Raw genomic sequence first — 9,051 nt, 5'->3', positions numbered from 1 at the left:
ATAGCTTTCTACTTCCCATTAAAAAAAAAACCTAACACACTAATTTTACTTAGCAAGAGGAACTTCTATGGGCAAGTTTTGGAGCTGTACGTATAATTCCCATTTGGGAGTATATTTTAATTTATGTCTTCCCAAAAAAGACATGTAGCATTTGGTGCCCAAGTAGAGACTCAAGAGATGTAAAGGTAAACCGGGATAGAACATAAATGGGTAAGATATTGAGATATCTTCTCTCTATGTGGTGTGTAATAGGATGCTTTCTAGATACATGGCTTGCTATGAATGTGGTGGGTGCCATATAATTAAATAGGAAGTTTGCAGACAGGAAAAGTTCTTTTCTTTTTCTTTTTTCCTCTCTCCTCCACCAATATTTCAGTCCTTCAGGGAAAAGGAAAATAAACCATTTGCTACCCCTCCCTAGTCTTTCAGAGGGCACAAAACCTTTTTGTAACCTAAAGTGCAATTATAGGACTAACATACAAAGATTTTCTTTTGTTCTCTGCATATTATGTCATCTTTCCCTTTTTCCTTTGCTCAAATGCAAACTAAACAGATAGTTTTTTGCTCTTCAAGGCTATGTGAAGATTTTGCTATGTAGAGCAGCGCTCCATGAAATGTATCGTTCTCTAGCTCCTAAACAATGTGAGACTGGGGCACATATAAAATAATATTTTAAAAGTCCAACTAACATTCAAATCTGTCAAGGATAGCTAAGTATGGGCAGGTGGTCTTTGCTTTATTCTGTTGTAAATGCCATCCAATTCAGTTCTTTTCATAAGGTAATTTTTGTTATGCTGCTTTTTCTTTTTTCCTTTTTTTTTAATTTGTAATTTTTTTATTCGATATAATTTATTTACATTTCAAATGATTTCCCCTTTTCTAGCCCCCCACTCCCCAAAAGTCCCGTAAGCCCCCTTCTCTTCCCCTGTCCTCCCACCCACCCCTTCCCACTTCCCCGTTCTGGTTTTGCCAAATACTGTTTCACTGAGTCTTTCCAGAACCAGGGGCCACTCCTCCTTTGTTCTTGTACCTCATTTGATGTGTGGATATGCTGCTTTTTCTGATGAAGAGTTTTATTAGCATAAAGTATTTTATTACGCTAAGGGACGAACAAAAGGGTACAGAGTGCTATGAATGTGGTGGGTGCCATATCATTAAACAGGAACTTTGTGGAAAGCACACTATTCATGCCTGTGCTGGAGAATTCGGCTTTAGGATATAAAAGGCTTTGGCATGTGGCTGCTCAAAGAATAGCTGGTGAAGCCGCATGCCCCACACAGACCAGTTAATGCCAAGCAATAGAGACTTCCAGGGGAATAGGAAGAAATTAGAGAAAAATTTTATTTCGTCCTTGATACAGTTCACAGATTCAACAGAAAGGTAGACATTAATTTTTTTTTACATTTTCTTTTTTTTTTTTAAAAAAAAAAAAAACACTTTCAGCTGGTCTGTTTCTTTTTAGTGGTGATTTAGGGCCTTGGCATTGAGTTATTGAAAGTGGTTGGTTACTTTGTATACCCTATACACCATGGATAGGTGAAGTGGAAGGTTTCTGGATGTGTCATGTGATGCAGATTCACGTGGTGTTTTGTAGAGACAGACTCACATGGTGTTTTGCTGAGACAAGACCTGTGGAAGTACACATGATGTTTGGAAAGAGCATAAATAGGACTCAATGGACAGTGAAGGTATGCTTGCATAGCTAGCTTTGCAACAATTAATTGGCCTCACATCTTCTCTGATCTTTGCTTCCTTGGAGCGGCACAGCAGAGAATTTCTCCTGGCACCCTCTCTGGTCCTGGTTGTTCCACTGATTCTTGCCGATTAGGTGCAATCTTGCCTGGCAGTTTCTGCTAGATCGTGCCACTACTGCTAATTCATGTTTGGTATCCTAATACTACTGAAATGGACTGCTGGTATCTTGACAAACACTGATTAGAATCACCTCAAAGAACTAATTCTAAACAGGTCCACATACTCTTGTCCTATTTACCATTTTTTCTCCCCTACCTTTGGGTGGTGTGCTAGAAGGAGAATCAAAGCATTTGAAAACCCTCATTAAAAGTAGGTTTTTCCAGTAGCCAATATCAAACTAAATGGAGAGAAACCTGAAGCAATCCCACTGAAATTGGGGACCAGACAAGGCTGTCCACTCTCTCCCTATCTATGCAATATAGTACTTGAAGTCCTAGCCAGATCAGATAACATAAGGATTTCAAAGGGATACAAATTGGAAAGGAAGAAGTCAAACTATCACTATTTGCAGATGATATGATCGTATACTTATGTGACCCCTTAACTTCCACCAGAGAACTCCTAAAGCTGATAAACAACTTCAGCAAAGTGGCTGGATATAAAATTAACTCAAGCAAATCAGTAGCCTTCCTATACTCAAAGGATAAACATTCTGAGAAAGAAATTAGGGAAATGACACCCTTCACAATAGTCACAAATAATATTACATATCTTGGTGTGATTATAAGGAAGCAAGTGAAAGATATGTATGACAAGAACTTCAAGCCTCTGAAGAAAGAAATTTAAAAAATCTCAGAAGATGGAAAGTTCTCTCATGCTCACGGATTGGCAGGATTAATATAGTAAAAGTGGCCATCTTGCCAAAAGCAATCTACAGATTCAATGCAATACACATCAAAATCCCAAATCAATTCTTCATACAGATAGAAAGAGCAATCTTCAAATTCATCTGGAATAACAAAAAACCCAGGATAGCAAAAACTATTCTCCACAACAAAAGATCTCCTGGGGGAATCACCATCCCTGAGCTCAAGGTCTACTACAGAGCAATAGTAATAAAAACTGTTTGGTATTGGCATGGAGACAGGCAGGTAGATCAATGGAATAGAAATGAAGACCCAGAAATAAACCCGCACACCTACGGTCACTTGATATTTGACAAAGGAGCTAAAAACATCCAGTGGAAAAAAGGCAGCATTTAAACAAAGGATCAACTGGAGGTCAGCATGCAGAAAAATGCAAATTGACCCATTCTTATCTCCTTGTACAAAGCTCAAGTCCAAGTGGATCAAGGACTTATGCAAAAAACCAGATACACTGAAGCTTATAGAGGAGAAAGTGGGAAGGACCTTGAACATGTGGGCACAGGGGAAATTAATGGCTTATGCTCTAAAAACAAGAATCAATAAATGGGACCTCATAAAACTGCAAAGCTTCTGTAAGGCAAAGGACACTGTCAGAAGGACAAACTGGCAACCAACAGATTGGGAAAAGATATTTACCAATCTTACATCTGATAGAGGGCTAATATCCAATATATACAAAGAACTCAAGAAGTTAGACTCCAGAGAATCAAATAACGCTATTAAAATTGGGGTACAGAGCTAAACAGGGAATTCTCAACTGAGGAACCTGGAATGTCTCTGAGGTACCTAAAGAAATGTTCAGCATCCTTTGTTATCAGGGAAATGCAAATCAAAGCAACCCTGAGATTCCACCTCACACCAATCAGAATGGCTAAGGTGAAAAACTCAGGGGACAGCAGATGCTAGTGAGGGTGTGGAGAAAGAGGAACACTTCTCCATTGCTGGCAGGATTGCAAGCTAGTACAACCACTCTGGAAATCAGTTTGGCGGTTCCTCAGAAAACTGGGCATAATACTACCAGATGACCCTGCTATACCACTTCTGGGCATATACCCATAAGATACTCCAACATGTAATAAGGACACATGCTCCACTATGTTCTTGTCTGCCTTATTTATAGTAGCCAGAAGCTGGAATGAACCTAGATGTCCTTCAACAGCAGAATGAATACAGAAATTGTGGTATATATACACAATGGAGTACTATTCAGCTAGTAAAAACAATGAATTCATGAAATTCTTGGGCAAATGGAGGGAACTAGAAAGTGTCATCCTGAGTGAGATAACCCAATCACAAAAGAACACACGTGGTATGCACTCACTGATAAGTGGATGTTAGCCCAAAAGCTCAAAATAAATAAGTTACAATTCACAGACCACAGGAAGCTCAAAAAGAAGGAAGACGGAAGTAGGAGTGCTTTGGTTCTTCTGAGAAAGGAAACAAAATACAGGAGCAATTATGGAGACAAAGTGTGGAGTAGAGACTGAAGGAAAGGCCACCCAGAGACTGCCCTACCTGAGGATTCATCCTATAAACAGTCACCAAACCCTGACACTATTATGGACAACAAGAAGTGTATACCAGAAGGAGTCTGTTATGGTTGTCTCTGGAGGGGCCCTGCCAGAGCCTTACACATACAGAGGCAGATGCCAACAGCCAACCTTGGACTGAGCATGGGGTCCCCAATGGAGGAGTTGGAGGGCAGACTGGAGGAGCTGAAGGGGTTTACAGCCCCATGGGAAGAACAACAATGTCAGACACCCAGATGCCCCAGGACTCCCAGGGACTAAACCATCAACCAACCAAGGGGTACACATGGTTCCAGCCAAAAGTGTGGCAGAGGAATGCCTTGTAGGGCATTAGTGGGAGGAGAGGTCTTTGGTCCTGTGAAGGCTCAATAGATGCTCCAGCATAGGTAAATCCAGGGGCTAGGTGGAAGTGGGTCGGGTGGAGGGGAATATACTTGGAGGCAGGGGGTGGGAGGAGGGGTTGAGGGTTTTCAGGTGCCAGGAGCCAAACTGACCTTACTTTATGTTTAGAGTTCATTTTAAAGATAGGCTTAGGTTTTGACTTCTCCTTAGCTACAGACCTTGGAGAGATCGGGTGGTCAATGGTCACTATGCCCTCCTAGACGAAGAAAACATCTTACAGCTGTTAGAAATTCACCTTGGCAGAATGCCCGGGCTACCTGGAGAATCCCAATTGTCTTACTTCTTCCCCTGCCTGTATAAGTTCCCAGAGAAAATACAGGTTTTGGGGGCCTTGAACAAGTTGGTCTTGGCCTTCTTCTTCTTCGCATCTCCTGTCTGTTTTTCTGTCCTTCTCTCTTAAGTGGGGCTCCTTCCTGAGTAAAGATCACAAGAACCTCATCTTAAAGGAGTGGTCGCTCATCATTTGGAACCACTGACTCATCAGGTCCTGGTTGGTCACCACGGAAGCGCTCCTCTGTGGCAGATCCAGGTTAATTGACCACCACGGAAACACCTGTCTGTGGGAGATCCAGGGTAAGTCAGAAGACACATTATGGGACAGGTATTAAGTAAAGCAGGAAGCTTTTCTTTATGGTCTCAAGGAGACCCTCAAGGCGCGAGGAATAAAGGTTAAAAAGTAAGATCTTCACAAATGTTTTATTTTTATAAATAAAATAAAACATTTTATTTTATAAAATAAAACATTTTATTTTATAAAATAAAACATTTTATTTTATAAAATAAAACATTTTATTTTATAAAATAAAACATTTTATTTTATAAAATAAAATAAAAGACTAAAAAACAATAAAAATAAAAAGGTTGCTAGAAAAATTCTTAGCTCAAGTATATTTATACTGTGCATGGCTCTCAGAAGTAGAAATGGTAAATATATAAATGAAAAACTTATACATGTTAAGAAGAAATTGGAGCGGTTAGAAAAGCAGGACGCTGGGGAGCAACTATCAGTAGCTGCCACTGTGCCTCCTCTCCCTTCTCTGGCAGATTCCCAGAAGAAGAAGGAGATAACGAGTTAGATCTTGAAAAAGAGAGAGAAAGTAGGTTTCAGAAAAGCAATTGTTCTCTGTCTGGGACGTTGTATCAAAAGAAGGAAAATGGTTATAAGCTATTTCAAGTGTCTCCTGGGGACTAGAGGAAAGCAGGAGATGTCCTGCATCCTCTCTGGATCCTACTGGAGATATCCTTAGTTCTGGTTAGGATATCTGGATCTCTTTGGGACATCAAGTTCTCTGTCCTTGGTGCACCATATGTCTGTCCATATGTCTGTCAACTTGTGTTTGTTTTTGTTGTTTGAATGATTGATTGTTGTGTGTTTCATGTTAAAAAAATAGTTAAAACTTTATCTGCTGGCTGTCCACGGTTTGATTTAGTTTAACTTGTTTAAAAGGCAGTCTCAATTTGCACAAGAGAAACTGATAAGTTACTCTGCACTGTGGCTGAGAGTCAAGTGCAGCTGCTAGGGGCTGGTTATCTACACAAGTCGTCCTTAAAGGGGCCAACAGTTTTTCAACATCTCTGATAAGAGAGCTGATTGCTGTTTTTTTCCTAGAGAAACCTCTGTGATTGTGTTTATTCAATCACAATCAACAAGTAACAAGGTGCTTTTCTCTCGAAATTATAGTTAAAAAATGTTAGACACTTTTGTCTGGTTTAAATATGTATATGTTTATAGCAACTTCACATTTGTTTCTGACTGGTTTTTAAGATATAAATATGTTTTACGTGTCTTGGTTATAGAGTATTGATATCTAAGTTATTGGATATGACTAAAATTTTATAACATTGGTAACAGAAATTTAGCTTAAAATTGGTAACTCAGGATTGGAGTTATTCTAAAAAAAAAAAAAAAAAAAAAAAAAAAAAACAACAACAACAACAAAAAAACAAAAAAAAAAACAGGTGACATGAGCCAACCCAGAAAAACAGGTCTCTAAAGATACTTCTAAATTGAGATATTTTATGTAACTCTTATCCTAGAATCTAGACTTATAAAAGATAGAATTTAAAACAATGTCTCTTTACTGATGCATTAAAAGCTGCACTGTCATGCATTTATAAGTAAGAACTGGCGGTCGAACTTTATATGTAAAAGTAATGCTCTTGATATTAATATTAAAGAGAATAGATTGTTTAAAACTGAGATTTATTCTTCAAAATTATGGGCATGCTCTAATATTACAAAAAGAAATTTAAAAATATTTAAATTGCCAATGTTCCATTAGTTGCAGTTTACAATTTAATCACAAGTTCAGGATTTTAACTCATCCATATTTGTAATTAAAAAAATTAGACAAGTAGATTAGTTATATCCTAAAGTGCCGGAAGCCAGCCCCAGCAGAGGTGTTCTTTTCTACTTGGTTCTTCTTGAGGCAGTGGAGGGGGGAAGAGCGTCGGTAGGGGCAAGACTTTGTCTTAGGAACTTCTGGGGTAAGACTTTGTCTTTTGGAAAATTTAGGGTTGCTGTGTAATAAAAAGGTTACTTATCTAAATCTAAGCTACTAGGCTAACATAGCTGACCTGCCTTTGGTGTTTCTCTGAAGCCAGAGACTGAGGTCTCAGGCATTTAGCACCTCATCCTAAAACAGCAGGAGATTAAGTAAAGGATTAGTTGCTAGAGCCTTTTCCCTATTGTCCAGATGCCTCTTGCTTGTCAGTCTAGGGGGAAGTTAGGAGCAATAAACTTCTATTGAACCAGGAGAAGAGAATAACACATGCAGAAAGAAAAACTTCTACATAAGTGAATATGCATAATCTCCCATAAATTCATACATACAGCTTCATACATATTTTCACGCAGTCAGCAGGGCCCAGCTTGCATGCATTCTCACAATTTCATACTCACACACACACACACATGCATACATTCTCACAATTACATACTTACACACACATCCATACTTACATATGCATATGGAGCAAAAGACCAAGCACCCGTGCAGAAATAATTCATTCGTTCTGGATGAAAAATGGACTCCATTATTCTCAAGGAAGAAAAGGCTTCTACCCTTTCAATACTAAATAAATTAAATCCACGTTTGTAAGAAAAAGGCTTTGTTTCTCTTAATAAGACTAAGCCTGCCTTGTCCTTACCATGGGACCTGTCCTGTACCATAGTAAGAGAAGCCTGCCTGCTCCTTCTGCTCTCTGCAACATCTTCTTTTTTCCTCTTAGTTCTCTTAGTTATTTTATGTTACCTATAGTTTCTAAGTTATTCCACTCTGCATTCTCCTTCTAGTCTTGTTCTCTTCTGACAAAAATCCTCTCCTCAGTTCAGTTCTTCTCTCAGCTCTGTTCCTCTCACTAAATTCTTCTGGTCTGATTTCTCTTGTCCTCAGCCCTTAAACATCTTTCAGAATACATGATCACATGTTACAAAGTTCATCATAAGTTCACACAAAATACCAAGTCATAAATTGGAACAGAAGTTTACAACAGAGAATGTTCCCATGCATATCCATTAGGAGTAATTATCTAGCTATCATTTGTCTTCTCTACAGGTTCGTAGAAACTTTAAAACCATAACTAAGTTATAAGTGAAGTTTTGTATAGATAAACCCAGTCAATATTTTATGTTCTGTCCCAACACCTATAATAAATCCTAGTTCCCTTTTTTTGACTTTTGGTTAATTGTTTTACAACCTCTTGGATTGTGCTCTGAATAGGAGAAAGTCTGTCTGGTTGCCATCTAAGAGGAATTAACTTGTGACACTTGGAAGACTGGCAGAGTTCTCATTGCAATCCTGACTATCAGAAAAAGATCCTAGTAGCAGCCCCATTATAAAAGAACTTAATAATGATGGATATAATTTTAGGATGTGCTATTACTTATTGATTATTATAAATGTATGATAATAACAGAAAAAGCATATAAATAGCAGGAATCTTTCCTAAAATTAGTCCCTCACAACCTTGCTGAATGGGGGCTCACCTGTCACAGATTATTTAATAATCTGAGGCAGGCATTTCAGGATGATCATCTGCTAGTATGTTAGCTTGTCCCATTATGGTTCCCGACACTAAACAAACTGTGGTACAGAAAATTCAAATAATAAAAGTTAGTTTATTTGATTTAAATGATTTTCAAAAGCATTGAAAAAAATGTTAATTTGTTAAGACCTCACCTTGATCTTGCCACAGGAGAACTTAAACATCTGGCAGTCACAAGGGGAATACTAATCCTAAATCCTAATCCCCCAGACAATTAACTGATGAGGGATAATTTACTTTACAAAAAAGTCAATTGTTGGCCATTTCACAGCAGTCCTTTGGCAAAAGGGACCATTAATGTAAATTCATATTTCTTCATGTCCAAGTAAAGTTTAAACACTCTATTATAAATCTGTTACTATGTTAAAACAAAATTATAAGATAGAATCATAAAAATATTTTATAAAAAACAACATTTATTCCTTAGTCCAAACAGCAATTACATTGGTTAT

Source organism: Apodemus sylvaticus, chromosome X, assembly GCF_947179515.1.
Source record: "Apodemus sylvaticus chromosome X, mApoSyl1.1, whole genome shotgun sequence".
Taxonomy (NCBI): domain Eukaryota; kingdom Metazoa; phylum Chordata; class Mammalia; order Rodentia; family Muridae; genus Apodemus; species Apodemus sylvaticus.
Note: the sequence above shows the minus strand (reverse complement) of the source record.